The sequence below is a fragment of the Macrotis lagotis genome, chromosome X (assembly GCF_037893015.1).
Source record: "Macrotis lagotis isolate mMagLag1 chromosome X, bilby.v1.9.chrom.fasta, whole genome shotgun sequence".
NCBI classification, from domain to species: domain Eukaryota; kingdom Metazoa; phylum Chordata; class Mammalia; order Peramelemorphia; family Peramelidae; genus Macrotis; species Macrotis lagotis.
In genome coordinates this window covers 672,671,915-672,692,940 of record NC_133666.1, presented here as the reverse complement: position 1 = coordinate 672,692,940, position 21,026 = coordinate 672,671,915, and the positions used below count along the sequence as shown (strand labels likewise).

The window sequence follows — 21,026 nt, the reverse complement described above, 5'->3', positions numbered from 1 at the left end:
TGGGGATCTGTCTGCTGCGCCACTCAGCAACCCTACAGCAGAGTCAGAGTGAAAGGAGAGAGAAAATATAGTACATGGTAGTGGAGAAATAAGAAAGGAGGGAGTTGCAATCAGCAATGGCAACGCTGGAAAAATATGGAAGTAACTTTTGTGATGGACTTACCATAAAGAATGAGATCCACCCATGACAGAGTTGTTGGTGTTGGAACAAAGACTGAAGCACATTTTTTGTTATTATTATTTGGGGGAGGGTGCAGGGCAAATGGGGCTGGGTGGCTTGCCTGGGGCCATATAGCAGAGTGATCTTTGGGTGTCTGGGGCCGGATTCGGACCCAGGTGCTCCTGGCTCAAGGGTCAATGCTCTGTCTGCCACCCAGCCACCCCTACTATTACTATTTTATTTTATTTTATTTTGGGTCTTTTTTTTCCCCTTCTTTTTGGTTTTTGCAGGGCAGTGGGGATCAGGTGGCTTGCATGTCACATGGCTGGCTGATTATTGGATTTACGAGTCTGGATATGGACTCGGGTGCTCGTGGCTCCAGGGCTGGTGCTTCATCCATTGCGCCACCTGGCCATACCTACAATTATTACTATTATTTTTTATTTTTTTTAATTTTAATTTTTTTTCTCTCCCCTTTACTTTTTTCACCCAAGCAAGTCTATCTATATTCATGGGGGGGAGGGGTGTTTTGTTTACTTGTAAATAAGAATATTTTATTAATGTAAAAAAACATTTGTACAAAATGAGAATAAAAAAAATTAAAAAAGTAAAATAACTATGCCATTTGGAATTACGGTATTTATACATCTCAAATATTTGTTGTTTGTATTACACATCTTAAAGCAAAATCATTTATGCAATATTGACCAAATAAGTTGTGATATTTCTGTAAATCTCTTCCTGTTACCAGTGTGAGATTATAATCAGTCTCTAGGATAGTTGAGCCTTGTGGGCTGAGCTCAATTGATGCTTTGATTATTGGAACTTGCTATTGAATGACCTCATGGGACTGTTAACTGATAATATTCTGAGTCTGACTCCAGGTATGATCATTAAGGAATGAAGTTGGGTCAATGACCTATAATGCCAGTAACCCTATGGGGTTTTACATGTTAGTGAAGGCTGGGAGAAAAACAATCAGCATGTGATGAGTTACGATTTTCATTCTTTTATTTTTTTAACCCCCCCCCCAGCTACATACAAAAATCAAGTTTCAATATTTAATTCCAAAATCTTGTGTTCTAAATTCTCTCCCTTCCTCCCACCCCACTTCCCCTCATTGAGAAAGCAAGTTACTTTTAACCTACTTGGTGTAGGTCAAAAGTGTGTAACCATGAAAAATATTACAATAGTCATGTTATAAAAGTAAACATAACCCTCCACACCATGAAGAAAAGAGAAACCTCAAGAAAAATAAAGTGGAAAAAAAAAAGTATACTTCTGTATGTATTCAGACACTATCAGCTCTGTCTTTGGGATAGATAGCATTCTTTATCATAAGTCCATCAGAGAAGTGGCTTCAATATTTTTTTCCACAGTTGCTACTACATTTCCCTCCATCCTATTCCCCCATCCCCATTTATTCTATTCACTCCCTGACCCCCTGTCCCATTTCTCCCATCCCTTTCTCTCCTCTTTTCCTCTAGGGTAAGATAGATTTCTATACTCAATTGAGTGTCTATGTAATCCCCTCTCTGAATCAATTTCAATGAGAATGAAGGCTCACTCACTCCCCCTCATCTTCCCCCCTTCTACTTCACAGCAAAAGTTTTTTCTTTCCTCTTTTATGTGAAATCACTTACCTCATTTTACCTCTCCTTTCCCTTCCTCCCAATACATCCCCTTTTCATCCATTAACTCCATTGTTATGTTATACATTCATATTCAGCTCCTTCCTGTGCCTTGTCTATATATACTTCTTTCTGTCCTAATAAATAAGAAAGTTTATGAGTATTATCAGTATCTTCTTCCCATGCAGGAATAGACACTGTTCACCATCATTAAATCCCTCATAATTTGCTTTTCCTGTCCACCCTCTCTATGCTTCCCCTAAATCCTGTACTTGGAAGATCAAACTTTCTGTTTAGCTCTGGTCATTTCAACAGGAAAGTTTAAAAGTCCCCTATTTCATTGAATATACATCTTTCCCCCTGAAAGAGAATGTTCAGTTTTGCTGGATAGTTGATTCTTGGTTAGAACCCTTCTGGAATATCATATATTGCAAGCCCTTTGAGCCTTTAATGTAGAAGCTGCTAAATCTTGTGCTATCCTAACTATAGCTTCAAGATATCTGAACTGTATCTTTCTGGCTGCCTGTAATATTTTCTTTGACTTGGGAGTTCTAAAATTTGGCTAAAATATTACTGGTAGTTTTGATTTTGGGATCTCTTTCAGGAAGTCATCAATGGATCCCCTCAATTTCTATTTTACCCTCTGCTTCTAGAATATTAGAGCAGCTTTCCTGAAGAATTTCTTGAAAAATGAAGTCTTTTTTTTTTGCTCATGATTTTCAGATAGTCCAAGAATTTATAAATTATCTCTCAGTTGTTTTTCCAATGACCTATTTCACATTTTCTTCTTGTTTTTTCATTTTTTGGTTTTGTTTTATTGTTTCTTGATTTCTCACAAAGTCATCCACTTCCTTTAGCTTCACTTTTTTGGCAAGGCAATGGGGTTAAGTGACTTGTCCAAGATCACATAAGCTAAGTATTAAGTATCTGAGGCTGAATTTGAACTCAGATCGTCCTGATTCCATGGCTGGTGTTCTATCACTGCACCACCTAGCTGACCCCCTTAGCTCCTTTTTACATTTTAAGGAATTATTTTCTTCAGAGAGTTTTTGTATCTCCCTTTCCATCTGGTCAATCCTGCTTTTTAAGGAATTCTTCTCCTCAGTGACTTTTTGGGCTGCTTTTTCCATTTGACCCAAATTGGTTTTTAAGATATTTTCTTCAGTATTTTTTGTCTCTCCTTCACCAAGCTGCTGTCTTGGTTTCCATCATTTTTTCTTCTACCTCCCTTACTTGATTTTCAAAATCTTTTTTGAACTCTTCCATAGCCTGAGATCAATTCGTAGTTTTCTTGTAAGTTTTGGATTCAGAGGTTTTGACTTTGTTATGTTCTGAGTGTGCATTTTCATCCTCCATAGAACCAAAGAAATTGTTTATGGTCAGATTTTTTTTCCTTCTGTTGTTTGCTCATTTCCCCAGGCTATGTCTCAAGCTTTAACTCTTTGTTAAGGTGGGGTTCTGCTTCCAGGATGGAGGATGCATTATCCCAAGCTTTTGAGGGTTATTACAGCTATTTTTAGGGACACCCCTCCCTCAGAGACCTGCAAGTTCTCTCTATAAGGTCTTACAACTGCTCTCCTGGCCTGTGCTCTATCTATGAGTGACCAGAAGCACTTCTTTCTGTTCTAGAACTATGAGGACAGCCCCCACTCCACTACAGGTAGTAAGCTCTGTTGTGTGTCAGCTCCTTTTCCTGAGGCTGGGGACCCAGACTGAGACCTGGATCTGAGTATGGGCAAAGCAAAAGAATCTTGCCTCAGAGACAGCAAAGAGATCTCTACATCCCCTGGCCCCTTACTGTCCTTGGGTTGAGTGTTCTGGAAGCAGCAGCTGGGTGGCTCCCCAGGCCTGCTCCTGGTCCCCAAGGTTTGGGTCTACATTGAGGCCTGCACTGCACTGGGCTCCGCTCTCATTCAGGGAGAGAGTTTTCCTGCTGACCTTCCAAGAGGTCCTTGGCAATCTCTGGAAACTGCCACTGTTGCTAGGGACCCAGGCACCCCACAGTCTGTTCCTGGTTCACTCTAGCGCAGCCCAGGCTACATGTGGGCCCTTTCTAACTGTGGTGTAGCAGGCCCTTCCCGTGGATCTTCCAAGTTGTCATGGACTGCCAAATTGTTTTACTCAGTCTTGTTTTTTTTTGATAACAGCATCTATATCTGATTTAATGGATATTATAGTAATGTGAAGAATATTTTCAAGATGCTTATCTGAAATTTTTGTTCTAGTTCTATTTTTATATGCTTCATATGGGATAAAATTTGCTTACAAATAATTGTACTCTTCAAAAGAGATGTCATGAATAAGATATGTTCATGAAATGCCAAATATTTTTCTTGAGGCAGGTATAACTTATAAAAGTCCAATAAAGATACCTGAATAAATTTTTCTTTGAGCTTTATATCTGATTGCAACTCAATGTTGCCTACAAACTTGCTAATGTCAATTGAGATTGGAGTAGCAAATACATTGAAATGCAGTCAGCATTTTCTAAAATCTTGAAATCTATTCTCAAAGTCCTGTGACAAAATAGCAATTAACGCTGTATAAAATAGTCATCTGTTGCAATTAGGATGAAAAGTCCTTTGACATTTCCTTTTGGGCAGCCAGGTCCTACCTTAGTTCCAAGGTCTTCATGGCGCCAAACGGACACGACCAGCGTATTCAATAATGAAAGTTCAAGCAGGAGAGATGCTTAACAGGTTTTATTAACAGGACACTGCCTTTGCAAGCAGACAGTCCTTTTTTATACATGGGAGACCACTCTTTGAACTTTATTAGCCTCTTTTAGGTATGCAAAGCAGTATAACTCAAGGATTACTCCCAGGCTTTGTCTTTCATAATAGATGTTCTCTTTTCTATCAACTTCAAAGGAGTAAGATAATGGTTAAGTAAAGAAGGACCAGAGCTCCTCCCTGAGTACAGAGCACACTGATATTTGCTGTTATCAGAGCATTCTGACCCTGTGCAAACATCTGGGTCTCATGTTTTCTCAAGAGAACTTCATGGCCAGCATTCTTAACTTTAACCCTTTACAGGATGAGTTATATAATATTTTAAAATATAGATCCCAATTCCTACATGCATATAGGAAAAAAACAAACAAAAAAAACTTGGGTGAGGGAGAGGGAAACTCACATTTGCAATGAAGTCACCAAATAGCAAAATATGTCTATTTAGTTTGGAGGGTCTTATCAAGTCCTTTGCAGCTAGTTGGCACAGTAGTACTGGGTCTTGAGTCAAGAAGACCTGAATTCTAATCTTGTCTCAGTCATGTACTAACTGTGTGATTTCTGGTCAAATCATCTGACCTTAGTTTCCTCAACTGTAAAATGGGGATTTTAATAGCATCTACTTTACAATGTTGTGAGGATCAAATAAGACAATATTTGTAAAGTTCTTAGCATGGTGCCTAATACATAACAAATACTTTACAATAAAATAACATTCACTAATATTGAATTGATTTGTTGGAAATCAGAAAAAGAAGAAAAATGGAAGGAGCAATCTTGAGTTGTTTTTCAGTTGGGTGCAACTCTATGACATCATTTGGGGTTTTCTTGGCAGAGATATTTGGAGTGGTTTGCCATTTTGTTCATTTTATAGATGAGGAAACCAAGGCAAGCAGGGTCACCTAGCTAGTAAGTGTCTGAGGCTGGATTTGAACTCAGGATTGAAAGTCTTCCTGACTTCAGGCCTGGTGCTCAATGCACTAAGGAGCCACCCAACCAGGTTTCTTGTCAAGACAGCAAGGAGACGGAGAGGCAAATGGCAGAGCTGCACAGACCACTTAAGAAAAACCCAAACCGATAATAAACAAGAAATCTAAGGAAAAACTAGAGAAAAGGACTTTTTCTTTCTCTACTCCTGAGCTGTATGGGCTAGTTGAGAGCTTTTTGATTTAGTTTTGCTCCTCCTCACTTTAACTTACATGCCCCATCCACCACTATGTACCTCTCACATAGGCTTCCAAATACTCCAGATTATATATTCTGCTGCTCATGAAGAGGATCCCACAGGATAAGAGTTTATACCTGATGTCAGACACTCACTAGCTGTGTGACCTTGGGCAAGTTACTTAACCCTATTCTCTCACATCCAGGACGATCTCCAGTCATCTTGATTCCTATTTGGCCATTGGACCCAGATGGCTCTGGAGGAGAAAGGGAGGTTAGTAACCTAGCAAAACCTCCCTCACTCAAATCCAATTCATGTGCTTGTTCTGATGTCATGGTCTTCTTTGAGAATGAAGGACAAACACTACGGTGTCACAGAGGGACAAGCCTTCTCTTCACTGACTTTTCTAGGCACACCTCTCCCCAATCCATTGATCCTCTACCTTGACTCATTCTCCACTTGTTAGGACATTCCCACCCCATCTTCCTGTCCCCATTTCAGTGATACTGAATCCCTGGTCACCAAAAAAAAGTTCAAGACTCTTCCCAACCCAAGATGTCTGCTTCTTCATTCCCATCCACCTCGATCTTATTCCCATCATGTTCCAGTCTAGATCTGTCAACTTCTTATACTATACCATAATTAACAAACTTTCTCACATCTCAAATCCTTTCAATTCTCATCCCTTCCATTTTTTGACTCACTAAGACCACCTTTGGGCAGTCACCTTTCCAGTACTGGCTACACATATATAGTATGTCTAACTCTTTGATCAAGATGGTGGAGTCAGACTGCTCCTTGCTTCCCATTGTCACTTCCTGATTTCCCCTCTACCACCATCCTTTAACATCTTTTCAGAGATGTTATATCCAAATTTATCACTCAATTCACCTGGTGCCAAATATCTATTTACTGAAGGGCATTTTCCTTAGTGAGTCAGTGCCTCCTTCTCCCTACTCTTACCCTCATACTAGTGTTTCAACACACAAGTTAGTGTTTCCTCAAATATCCCAACTTCTCATTTTCTCTATCATTAGACTTTTTTAAATCCAGTAAACAATTATTAAATACCTGCTCTGGTTCATGCATTGTTCTAAGCACTAACAGGATCCAAAAAAAAACTTGCAAAAGACAGGAAGCTGTAGTTGTTTGTCCTTCCATTGACATCACAGGGTGATGTCTTAACTTGCATATGAATTGGACTTAAGTGAGGCAGAATTGCACAAAGACTTCTCTCTCTCTTCCAGAATCCAAGGGCAAGACAAAAATCCGAAAGATAGGTCATGGCCCAATATGCAGTGAATGACCTTGGCACCTTCAGTGTCTGAAGAAGTATACCTGCTTCATTCAGTTGCCTTCATAACCATTGGAATAAATTGTTCTCATCTGCCCATTTCACCAGGGGAAGTCTTCCCATGCTTAGGTAGACATCCTCCTAACTCACTGACAGGTTTGAGGCCTATAGGTTACCCTCATCTTGCTTTAGCTTGTCTGTCATTTTTTGTTTTTAGGTTTTTGCAAGGCAAATGGGGTTAAGTGGCTTGCCCAAGGCCACACAGCTAGCCGGATTTGAACTCAGGTACTCCTGTCTCCAGGGCTGGTGCTCTATCTACTGTGCCACCTAGCCACCCCTTAATGACTACTTTTTGATTTGGGGGAACACAGGATCCCCATCAGAAATTAAATGGGAATTATAAAGAATTTCCAATCTACGTTAGATCTAGAATCAAACTTAGAATCAGCATCAGTCAGAAGCATTTAAAAGAACAAACTTAACTTGGGAACATTTTAGCTGGCTTTGGTTCTGTCCTTTGCTAAGTAAGGTGGCTCATAGTCTTCACTAGAGATTAAAGAACTATCAGCTCATTCATTAGGCAATGAGGTGCAAAGTAGATAGAGACTGGATTTGGAACTGGAAACTCTAGTTCAAATCCTACTTTGGCTATTTGCTAGCTGGATGACTCTAGGCAAGTCACAACTTTGGTTTTGCCTGTTTTCTTAGCTGTAAAATGGGGATACTAAGAATCCTACCTCAAAGGGTTGCTATAAGGATCAAATGAGATATCTGTAGAGCATTAGGTAAAGTCCAGTGCCTGACCCTGGATAATAAATTCCTGTTTTATGCCTTTCTTCCTACTTTCTTGTTAGGCAGAGGCTTTCTAAGTAAGCTGGGCATCCAGCTGAAAAGTCCTGAAGAACTCCAAGTCCAAAAGATAAAAACCAAGAGAATCACAGTACCAGCAGGGCTGGCTGAGTGCCCAGCCAGAAATATGGTCTCAGCATCCAACAGAGAGCAGGGTATTGATCTTGCCAGAGCACAATCAGCCTTTTCCCCTTTGGGGTGTGAATTGCCCTTGCCACCTATGTCCCACATAAGCACACTAGTGAGTGTCTCCTCACATTCTACTCCCTACAAGTATTTCATAAATAATGCATTCAAATATGTTTTCTGGTCATGAATACAGAAGCTCACCTCAATAGTTGTATGAGAACCTTTAAAAAAGTATTACCCATGCGTTTTTGATAAGAGAAATCTTCCTTATCCCTTCAATTGCTATATTATTTTTATTAAATATATTTTGTTTTTAGTCAATGAGTCCTCTGACTGGCTGGTAAAAGTAAACCTATCAAGGGGCGGCTAGGTGGTGCAATAGATAAAGCACCGGATAAAGCACCGGCCCTGGAGTCAGGAGTACCTGGGTTCAAATCTGGTCCCAGACACTTAATAATTACCTAGCTGTGTGGCCTTGGGCAAGCCACTTAACCCCACTTGCCTTGCAAAAGAAACCTAAAAAAAAAAAGTAAACCTATCAGTTGAATCTGGTGAACTACAATTGAGTGGTTGTTGATCCACTGAGTGCCTCCAATCTGGGATCAGTTTTTCAGTGGTGCCATGTATTCAAAGTACCTGGGTGCTACATATGGAAAAGTCCCTCAATTTCTAAGTCTTACCCCACTGATAATCCTTTACCTGCTTCTTCCAGAGTTATCCAGCAAAATGCTCCTGATCTCTTCATCTGTGTTTTCACCCTAGATTAAAGGCCAGGCAATCTATGGCTTCATAGAAAGGAAGGAAATAGAGAAGGAATCTAATGACTAAGTGAGAATTAGAATGAGTACATAAAGTATTGAATTGGTTGGTGCCCACTCTCCAATCTGAAATACCAAGGCAGAGTCAGATTTTCTAGCAGACAGAAACAAAGGGATTGGAAGGACAGTATCCACAGAGGCAGAAGATAACTAAGACTTACAAAATAGAAGGGATCTTTGATTTCATCAAGTACAATGGTTCTAGAACATTTTTTTTTGCTCATGCCACAGTATGTTTTCCATGAGGAATTGTGACAGGGAAGGGAGAACAAGACATGGTTGGTATCCCTTCAATAAGGGGATTTTTGTTGACATCTTTTCAAATTCAAATTCAAAAAATATGTCCAGAAGTTAAGGAGCATGTTTAACAGGCAGGTTTGATTTTGTGAATATACTTACTGGTCTACAGGATACTACAGGGTTAAATACCATTTACATTTAACAGACTGACTTTTTAATTTTATCTGTAATAACATCCAAAATCTGCAGCATACCTAAAATAATTCACAGCACCTTTGGGTGCCATGGCATACCTTTTGAGAACCATCTCCCCTGAATTTCCCAGATAAACCAAAAAAGCTCAAGGTCATAGACTTCATAGATGACAAAGCCAAAATTTCAATGCAGATCCTCATATTCCTAAACTACTTCCACTTCACCCTAATATTAGGGGGGGAAAACTCCAATCCATATGGCTGGAAAGCTGGGAGGAACAAAACAGACAAATGACATGTCTGGCTACATGTCCAGAGAGTGAAGATGAATATGTTCAATGACAATCCTTCTTGTGGTGGCACTTCCCTGTTTCTGAGGTGACCTGACCTCTACCTACCCCATGGTTTTTGACAGCCTGAAGAGATAGACATAGATCACCTTTTGGACAGACCTTAGAATATTCTTTTATTCAAACCTGCACTGTTTCAGGAAAAAAAGGCAGGGGGGGAGATGTGGTTTGAAAATTCCCATTTCTACTTAACCAGATGGTCTGGACCTATCCGTTCTTTGAGCTTTAGAGATCCAGTGATTGCCATCAAACCAAGGCCACCACCCATCCTCACTGAGGGCTTGCATTTCAAAATATACTCATCTGTTTACATCATTTCTTCCCATCTTCTAGGCACTCTCTCCTTTTTCTTCTATTGTTCTATACTTCATCCTTTTTCTCTATTCCTTTTTCTTCTGATCTTTCTTCTCTTCTTCCTCCTCTTCCCCAAAATATTTTACTTCCTCCACTTCATCATCTTCTCCCTCCTCTTCCTCTCCTTCCTTCTCCTCCTCTTTTCATCCTCTTCTGCCACTGGTTCTGATTTGAACAGGACAGCCAAAATTTCTTCTTGAACCTCCTCTTCCACCTCCCTACTGTTCTGTCTAAACAACAGAGAGTAGGCAGCACATTAATATTACAAAACAGAGGATTATCAATGAGATCTCAAAAAAAGGACAAATATAGCTTTTCAACTTCCTGGGTACTGTTTAATTGGTGATCCTCTGTAGGGGGGGCCAACAGAGGTTTCTAACTTCAAAAGGGGGTTATCAAAAGATTGAGAATGAAGCGAGTAAGGTCCTTGATCTCTGATGAAAGAAGGACCCTGAAGGCTATCAGATAGGTTGTAAGCAAGCAGAATAGGGGCCATTTAGGGCTATTGATATAAGAAAAGCAGTTTAGGAGAAAGGGTTCTGATCTACAGGAGGGGACCACTTTCCACAATGCCCCCAAAGCCCTTGGAATCACATGTGGGAGAGGCATAGCCATCATCATAGTGACAATGCCTGAGGTTGTTGCAGACTCCTCTGCCATGACACATGGTCTCTGCCTGCAATCAAATTCCAGCACTTGCACATCAGAGCACATGTGGCTGAGATCTTCTGGGGGCCACACAAGGTGCCAGCCTTCACAGCCCCTCCATCAGGGAGATCCTCTTCTTCAAAGAGGTCTATCCCCTAGCACCATGTGTCTTTGAGGGGAATCTGGATGAGAGTATGGTGGTTCTTCATGTGGAGCAACCTGGGAATGTCCTCACACAGCAGTCTCCCATGCAAGACACCTTTTGGCTCACATTTGACTAACACCTTGTGTAACCCTTTCTCACCACTGCCAGTTCCCAAACCTGTCTCCCTGAGTGTTCAGATGATGGTAACAGTTTGGCTGGGTGGCCCAAACACCTCCAAACACTGACTCTCCAAGCTCCTACACTGCCCTGGGAGCCATCTTGCTTGTAGGTGTCGGGCTGGCACCACATGGAGGTGCCATTACAGTATTCAGGGAAGTCACACTCATCCACACTGGGACAGAGGGTGGCTGCCTTCAGAAACTTGCACTTTCTGAGGCAGGGTCCAAAAGCACAGTCTGAGCCCTGTCTCATCTGGTAAGAGGGCAGGCGGCACTGGTCCTTTGCACACTCACGATGACCACCACAGTCACACTCCTACCTCCTTCTGTCTACTATGTGGTCCCTGCAGAAGGGCTTCCTGACCATTCCCCTGGGCACTGGCTTGTCATAGAGGCAGGTCCCTTTGTGGTGTTGCAGGAATTCATAGAAATCTTCCAAACTACAGCTGCTGAAACTACTCTCAAAGCTGATAGTTTCAAGCATGATGCAGGAGGGTTGGTCAGGACAGATGCAAGTCACGTGGTCATGTCTCATACCCAGGTTATGGCCCAGCTCATGGACCATCAAGTAGAACCCTATTTGAGTCTCTGAGGTCTATCCAATGTTCAAATATTCTATTTTAATCCTAAAACTAAAGATTCTCCTTTGCTAACTAGTAATTCTGGGAAGGTTAGTCATTATATTAGTATGATATGGCCTGTGCTTTCATTTCTATTGTTTAATGTACTACATATCTATAATCAGTATAGTACAGGAAAAAAGAAGCTTTGAGTTCAGAGTACTTAGGTCATATCTCACCTTGATTAGCTCTCTGATTTAGGGCAAGTCTGTTAGTTTTTCTGTGACTCAGTTTCCTCACCTGTCAAATATGAAAGTGGTTATTCTAGATGGTTTCTCAGGTCCTTTCCAGACCTCAATTGTTTTTACAAAATGGACCAATTTACATTTATTTACAGAATGATAGTTTTGACATTAGAGGCAGTATGGAATCCTAGGCAGAGGTCCAGTCTCAAAGGTAGGAAGACATCTAATGGCTATGACCCTAAACAAGTCACTACATCTCTAAGTGCTCAAAGGCAGCTTTCTAAAACTATGAAAGATAGTTGCTCATTTGCATTGGTAATATTTTCCTTTGCCAATAAAGACATAGGTATGGATAGCCCCCTCAAAAAAAATAATTTTGGTATGTAGATCAATTTAGGCCAGAAACAAAGATAGAAATCATTTAGGTTGCATGGATCAGTGGAAATAGGCTAGGGCTTGGAGTCAAAAGATGAGGATTTGAGTCCTGCTCCAATCCTTCTTCTTGGCATGAAACCTCAAGGCTTGGTCAACTTGAAACATCTGTAGAAATGTGTAGGTTATCATACTTCTTATACTTTAATCCTTCAGCTTAGAGTAATACGACCTAGCATCATTTTGGGAATGAAAGAATTAAGGGTTTGGAGTAGCAATGTTACATGTGAGCTGAATCAATTAAGATGAAATTTGAAGGAAAAACAAACATCTATTAAGTATTTACTTTCATGTGCTGAGTGCTTTGCAAATATTATCTTATTTAAGTCTCACAGTAACTTTGGGAGGCAGATGCTATTATTATACCCATTTTATGGCTGAGGAACTGAATTTGTAGTAACATCAAACAAGAAATACAATACAGGTTGAGACTGAGCACAGGTTTAGAATTAAGGTAACAGTTCCCACAGCGGTTTGCTTCAACAGAGTAGAGGTCACATAACTTTTGGCACATTCAGAGATTCTAAAACTATCTCTAACTACTCTAAGAAAAGGGTTAACTTGGGGTCCATGAACTACATGCACACACACACACACACACACACACAAATGCATGTGTATATAAACACATACATATATGTATAGAGTATGTATAAATATGAACATTTCTTTTGTAATGGGAGTCTAGAGCATGGGCAAATCTTTGCACTTAACCTCACAATAAGGTCCATTCCCTTTTTGCCAAAAGACATGCAGGTTCACTGGACTCCTACATCACCACTGGCAGCAGTCACCATCTTGCTGTAGGTGCCACTGGGACCCTTAAGGAGATCATACTCCTCCATCCAGAGGGCCAGGGCATAGCTATTCTGTCTACACTTTCTGCAGCAGGGTCCAAATGCAGTCTGAGTTTTTCCTCATTTGCAAATAAAGAGAAGTAACAGTGATCCTTGTCACAAACCTGTTAATTGCAATCTTCTCACCTTCTTTTCTTTTACTTGTGTAGGGTGTGTTCAAGGAAGACTAGAATCTCTGTTGTGGCTGCTGAACCCTTTTCAAGACTGCTTTCCACCTTTGGATGTCCACCCGAGCCACAGCCACATATCTCTCACCTGTGGCTCCAAGGTGTAGCATGCACAATGGTCACACTCCATGAAAATATTTTGGCAGGCAGGCTAAACCAGTTTGAGGGGAGTCTCAAACTCATCAGTGAGTTGTGGAGTTGTCTACTCCAAGAATGTGTAGTCTTCCACTGGCAGAATGGGCAGATGAGAAAACTTCATTCCAACGGCCAAGAAGCCAGCTGAAGTAGATGCTGGGGAGCACTTAGACCAGACACCAAGGTCATCCACTGTATCTAGAGTCATTTCCCAGTTGTCTTGACTCTGTCTTGCCACTGATCATGAGGACTTTGGAAGAGAGAGGTTGATGATTTCATGCAACTCTACCTCACTTAAATCCAATTTATGTATGCATCAAAAGACATCACCCTTATCACTCTACCATTTCTCAAAGTCCTGTGGTGTCAGGAAAGTGATGAAGTAGCAGGTGCAGATACATTGGGAATTGTAGTCACAATCCTGAAAACAGGTGGTCCAGAGGTCATGGGGTCTAAAAGCAGCAGGGGGGAGTGGCAGCCTCCTAGAGTCCTTGGGAGGAATGGAATTGGAAACAGCAACTGCAACGTTCACCTACTACTGAAGACTTGTGCATCTCATGACCTTCTCATCACATACACTGTCTTCCATTTACCTAAATGCAATAATTTGAGGAAGAGGCTAGAAAAGGTGCCCTAAAAATTGTCTGCTTACCTCACCCTGGCCTGATTACCATGGCAGACAAGGATCTCACAGTTCAATCAAGACACAAAAAAATCTAAAACAACTACTTCAAACAAGATTCCACTCACCATCATTGGTGCATAGAGCGTGAACACACTCATAGTCAACAAAAGATTCAATAGACCTGAAAGACAAACAACTCTTGTTGCAAAAGAACTCAGCAGATATTTATCCAAATAACAGTCCTGTGTGAAACAAGGTTGGCAAATGAAGGCCAACTTACTGAAATCGGAGCTGGATACCTGTTTTTCCAGAGTGGCTGCAGTGAAAGGGAGCAGTGAAGCTGGGGTAGGTTTTGCAATCAAAACTAATCTATAGGGGCAGCTAGGTGGCACAGTGGATAGAGCACCAGCCCTGGAGTCAGGAGTACCTGAGTTCAAATCTGGCCTCAGACACTTAATTACCAAGCTGTGTGACCTTGGTTAAGTCACTTAACCCCATTGCCTAGCAAAAACCAAAACCAAAACAAACAAAAACTAATCTATACAACAAGCTTGAATGCCTACCAAAAGGAGTGAATGGACAGGCTCATGACAATGAGATTGCCACTTACAGGAAAATGCCATGCCACCATCATCAGTGCTTTATGCTCCCACCATGACGAACCCTGATGAAGTGAAAGAAAAATTTTATAAAGATCTGGAGACCCTTATTATCAATGTACCAAAAAGAATGTTTTATAATTCTGAGTGATTTTTAATGCTAGAGTAGTCTTGAATGACCAGACATGACAGGGAGTCTGGGAGGAACGGAATTGGAAATAGCAACAGCAATGGTCCCCTATTACACTTATGCATATCATGACCTCATCACAAACACTGTCTTCCATAAATGCAATAAAACTTCTTGGATGCACTGGCATCCCATAGACTATGTGACTGTGGAGATGAGTCAGGATGTGAGAATTATAAAGGCAATGTGTAGTGCAAAGTGCTAGACTCATCACAGACTCATCCTCTCCAAGCAAAATATTCACATTTGACCAAAGTGGCAACCCCAAGGAAAAATGATAGAAGAATTAATGTCAACAGATTGTTACCACTCTCTGAGTGGGAACAGTTTGTTGCTAACTTGGAGGAAAACTGAGCCAACACACCATTGACAACAGTGCAGCAGAAAAAGAATGGGTAGCTTTCAGAGATCTGCTGTACAAGCACTGCATTTGCTCAGCTCAGAACACTCACAAACATCAAGACTGGTTTGATAAAAATGATGGGGAAATACAGAAATACAGAAGCTGCTAAATGAAAATGAGAATGCCACAGGATTTACTAGTAGGATAGTTTATTCATTTCTAAAAAGGCAATTGATTTCATCAAAAGTATACTACAAGTAAAACTTAGAGAGATGCAGCCTCTTGGCTTAGTGAGAAGGCAGATGAAATTCAGTTTTATACAGAGTAACAAATCGAAGTTCTTTTATGATGCCCTGAAGGTTATTTATGGGCCAAAGTGCTGATGGTTCCACATTGATTAACTACAGAGATATGATTCTAGAGATGGACTGAACACTTCTGTAGTATTCTTAACAGACCATCAAAAATCAATGCAGAAGCCACTGACCATTTACCTCAAGTTGAAGTCAACCAGTCCCTAGCTGAAGTTCCAAGTGAAGAAAAGGTTTTGAATGCCATTAGGCTCTTTTCATGTGGCAAAGCACCTGGTGCTGATTCTATTCTAGTTAAGATCTACAAGGTGGGGAAGTTCATTGCTCATCCAAGAACTGACTGAACTTTTCCAGATTATATGGCACAAAGAAGTTATCGCCCAAGAATTCAAGTATGCTTCCATTGTCCATCTCTATAAAGGTAAAAGGAATAGATTGTCTTGTGACAATTACAGAGGTATTTCTCTTTTAGTCATTGCTGGTAAGATTCTTGCTAGAGTCCTTCTCAATAGGCCGATCCTTCACCTGGAAGATGGTTACCTCCCCAAGAGCCAGTGTGGTTTCAGAAAACATAGAGGAACAGTCGATATGGTGTTTGCTGCCCGACAACTCCAGGAAAATTGCTAGGAACAGAACAGAGATCTGTATATGCTTGTGGATCTGACAAAAGGTTTTGATACCATCAGTTGTGAGTGTTTATGGAAAATTATGTCAAAATTTGGTTGACTGGAGAAGTTCATAAATTATTATACATTAATCTCATGATGGTGTGCTTGCCCAGGTTCTGGATGGTGGACGAAGCTCTTGATATTTCCCAGTCACCAATGGAATAAAACAAGGACAAGACCTTGTGCCCTTGCTTTTAAGCATAATGTTTTCAGTCATGTTTTCAAATGCCTTCACTGAAGACAAACACAGCATCAAGGTTAGGTACTGCACTGATGGCAAATTCTTCAACTTGAAAATGTTAAAAGCCAAGTCCAAAGTAGAGGGAGGGTTGATGCATGATCTTATGTTTGCAGATAATTATGCACTCAATGCAGCCTCTGAAGCTGAGATGCAACAATGTAAAGATAATTAACACCAAGAAAACAGGTACTCCATTAGTCTGCACCACACCATCTAAATGTGCAAAATTGATTATGGAAAATGGAGAAATTTTGAGTACTGTAGACAGATTCACTTACCTTGGCAGTGTCCTTTCCAGGGAGGTACAAATTGACAATGAGCTAGCTCAGTGTTTGGGAAGCTCCAAAAGAAAATATGGGAGAGGGACGGCTAGGTGGCGTAGTGGATAAAGCACCGGCCTTGGAGTCAAGAGTACCTGGGTTCAAATTCGGTCTCAGACACTTAATAATTACCTAGCTGTGTGGCCTTGGGCAAGCCACTTAACCCCATTTGCCTTGCAAAAACCTAAAAAAAAAAATATGGGAGAGAAAAGGTATTAGACTGAGCACCAAACAAGGTCTACAGAGCTGCTGCACTGACCTCATTGCTATATGCTTGTGAAACCTGGACAATCTACCAGCACCATGTCAGGAAACTGAATCACTTCCATTTGAATTGTCTTAGGAAGATTCTGAAGATCACCAGGCAGAAGATACCAGACACTGAGCTAAACTGCCCAGCATTCCAATGTTACTAAGAGACTGCAACCATAATGGGCTGGGCACATTGTTATAATGTCAGAATTATATTTGCCAAAAAGACTATTCCATGGAGAACTCACACAGGACAAGTGCTCACAAGGGGGTCAGAAGAAGCAATATTGGTGACCATGGAGACCATGAAGGTCTCTCTGAAGAACTTTAGAATTGATCATGCTGTAGCATGGGAGACACTGGCACAGGACTGCCCAACATGGCACGCCATCATCAGTGAGGGGGTTGTGTTCTATGAGGAAGGCAGAATGAAAGCTGCTCAAAAGAAATGACATAAGTTTAGAGCAGTGTAACAGTAAGAAATGTGACAGTAAGTTTAGAGCAGCCAACCCAGGCATTCACATGGACTATATGTGCCCAAGCTGTGGTAGAGCATTCTAAGCTCGTATTGGTCTAATCAGCCACAGTCGGACAAGCTATAATCTGTCTCAAACATGCATGATGTCATTTTGGTCTTCTTTGATAACTAAGGACAAGAACCAACCAGGTAACTCCAGAGAAGGATTTCTTAAACCTCCATTCTTGACTGGGTATGGTTGGTGTTAAGGGCAAGATCCTTTGTGGGGAGGCAGAAGTTCACAGAAAGAGTTTGAACTAGAGACTAAAGCTAACCTCCAAGAGAATGAGCCCAAGCATAATGCAGAAGACTGGTCTAGACTCAGGGAAACCCAGTGGCATTGCTTTGTGCTTTGTGCCCAGCTCACATTGAACTGTGAGTTTGCAAACTGAAGGGTAACTTCATGAGAGAAGCATTTGAATGGAGGCATCGCCAAAGATTTACAAATGTTCCAGGATCATGCCCCAAAATGAGGTAGTCATTATCATAATCTGCTCTTAGTCTCACTAGTGGTGAAAAGTACAAAGGATTACCTCTAAGTGCAATGCAGTCTTCTTTTGGTCCACATCTCCAAAGCCATCTTGACTACTTGCTACCATGATACCCTATTGATATATGTAAGGACACCTGTCATTATCTGCACTATTTTGACCATGTTGCTAATTCACATCTGGAACTATCAATTTTCAATAACAAACAGTTCCACATACTTTTGAAGCATGATTATTTGGGATACAAGATCTCATTTTGAGATATCTCCACGTCGTTTTTAGATTTTGCACTCTGGTTCTAAGTTTTTGTTTCTCTTCTGCAGTGACCCTTCAGGGGTTAAGTGGGCTTTCATCCACATAATATGCAATATGTCTAGACTCCCTTGAGGTAACAATGAATAGACTATTGTATTTGAGGCTGGAGCAGGTGCTCAGATAGGAGGGACCCATCTCACCTTCTATAAATCTATCATAGTCATAGTGTCATTTGGGATTTCAAAAAAGGTATGTCCAGGACTAGAATGCCATTGTGTAGGGGCAAATAGAAAAGTTTTTAATAAACCATTCTCTTTTTAGCTTCAGGTTAAATACCTGTCTCTTGCTTTTCATAAGCACAAGGTAGACCACTTTTCCTATTAAATCTTTCTTTTCTCAGGAAGTTAATCACTAGGGATGAGTGCTCCACAGAAGCAATTACTGGACTTCTGGCCAAGATGGCTACCTGAACAGAAGCAAACCCCTAGCTTCCATATACCTATTCTTGAAAACTGAAATTTTTTAAGACTGAAAAATGATTGTAACACTTAAGTAAAGGGCTTCTTCTATCCCAGAACTACAGAAAAAGTGAGTCAGGTCCCCAGGCAATAGGAAGGGAGGTTGACAGTACAGCTAATGCCAGCACAAGTAAACAAGACCAATCTCCCAGCACAACCAGGAAAGAGGTCAAAGAAACATGTTAACTGGCAGTCAAGCAATAAGCATTTGTGAAACACCTACTTTGTGCCAGGATACAAAGGAAAATGAAATAATCCCTGCCCTCAAGCTTACAATCGAATGGGAGAGAGAGGCAACAAACAAATATAGACAAACAAGCTACATATAGGGCAAATGGATTAAGAGGGAAGGCACTAAAGTTAAGAGGGTTAGGAAAAGTTTTCTATATATTTTTGTCATTGATACTGAAAGAAGCCAGAGGTGGGGATGAGGAGAGAGGAAAATCACAGTTTCCAGCCTGAGGACTGTCATGGGGAGTAAGGGGTAGTGGGAAAGGAGGGGGTAGGGAGGAAGGCTAGATGATGAAGGACTTTGGAAATCAAACAGGGTTTTGTATTTGGTTCTGGAAGTAATGGAGCCTGGAAGCCTCTGTATCTGGACAAAGAGAGTGTCTTGAAGAAAAACAAGAACTTCAGGAGCCCAGAGAGCAGAAGCTCTGAAGGTCCCTAGAACTGTCTTGAGAAACCACAGAGATTCAGAGTTCTAAATCTAAAAGATGAGGGGAAAGGCTGGGCCTAGGAAGGAAGGTCAACCAAGGTAACAGTATAAAATGAAGCAGGCTTGATCATCCCAGCTCAGAAGGAGTCAAAGTCCGGCATTGGAACAAATCCCCAATTCGGGAACTAGGCTAGAGATGAGTAAACCAAAAGAGACACTGAGCAATGTAAAAAATTATAGTAATGCTAAATGTGCCTAAAAATCTAGCCTAGAAAAAGAAAGACTTCCCAAAAACTGTAAAACTTTTAAAGTGTCAAAGGAAAAAAATTAGTATGAATATAAAATAAAGCAAGAGATGGAAATGAGTCAAAAAAAAAGCTCTCAAGAAAGGATTACAAGGGAAAATAGCTAACATTCAGGCAAACTTTATCGATAAACAGAATCCTTGAAAATCAGAACAGGCTAAACAGAAATCAATCATTCCATGAAACCCTAAGAAATAATAGAATAAAATTTAAGCATTTAAAAAACAGAAGAAAATATTAAGACATCTGATTAAAAAAACTGACCTGGAAAATAGGTCAAATAAGAAATATAATAAAGAATCAATCATTGGACTCTCTGAAAATCACAGTTTAAACATATATTTCAAGTGATGTCTTGTCCAAACATATTGGAACTAGAGGGTAAGCTCCAGATTATGTGGCCGTGTTCAGTTTTCTTTTGTAAGGTAAGAGTCGAGCTGGAACAAATCAGGGAAGAACAAACAGCTCAGAAGACTTAAGGACCCCCATCAACACAGAGGACTTAGGAGGGCTGCTGTTCTTTACCTCCTGATAAAGGTGATAGACATTTTTGGACAAGGCTTTGGTGTGGGGTCAAGTCTCGTCTGCCTCTATTTAACTGTTCTTTTTCTTCTTAGTTCTGAATGAGATGCAGTTAGGAGGGAGGCATGTGGGGATAGCAAGAGTTCTGCCTTGTTAAAAAGAGGCCCCTGAAACTTCTTTAATGTGCAAAAAAAGAACAGCAAGAAGTTCAGAAGGAAGAAAAGAAAAAAAGGCTAGTTTTGAAAGTAATATGTGGAATTTATATTATACATTTTTCTTTTTCAAAAGAGGTTAGAGATGAAGATTCAGTTTCATACATAACACTCATTTTGTATTCTACTGTAAATATGGAAATACTTATTTTTGGAGTATCTAAGTTCAGAAATTTGAAATAAAAATTTCTAAGCAGCAAACTAACTGCAGGGCACAGTACTTGCCAGAAATTCATGGAGAGAACTATCTTCCCAGGAGATAGATTTTTGCAGTTGACATTTCTTAGCACCAAACCTTAGTCCCAAATCCCATTGGGGACCTGGTCCATCATCACAACTCTCAAGGGGAAACCTGCAGACACTGAGAATCCCAGGTGGTCAGATAAAACCTCTGGCTAGCTCTCCCCCATGCTGATCTCTCTTTTGTTTCTCACAATGTTTGACTGTTTAACCTGCCCAGAATCATAGCAGTTTTAATGATACTTGAATAAGTAGGATCCCTGTAGGAATTTCCTCTGGCCACTTTGTTTCTCCCAGTGGCCCAGCTTTAAGGACAAGGCTCAGAGTAATAAAAGATTCTTTCCTTTCTTCTTCAGCCTCAGACATTGTGACCACCCCCCTCCCAGCAGTATCCTCTCTTATTCAGTAGAATTGTGTTGGGACAGATACATGAGGGAGCTTCACATATTTATGGCCAAAGCCAAGGACCCTGCTCACT

The 21,026-nt window shown here is 40.7% G+C and overlaps 1 protein-coding gene across 1 annotated transcript in view; it reads right to left on the bottom strand.

Annotated features, from left to right (window-relative positions):
* Positions 1-3,921: 3,921 nt before the first annotated feature.
* Positions 3,922-21,026, bottom strand: part of MAPKAPK5 (MAPK activated protein kinase 5) — a 70,236-nt gene continuing 53,131 nt past the window's right edge. Inside the window, exon 15 of the mRNA XM_074205753.1 lies at positions 3,922-17,952. The gene's annotated coding sequence lies outside the window, so the exon portion shown is untranslated. The remainder of the gene's footprint in view (positions 17,953-21,026) is intronic.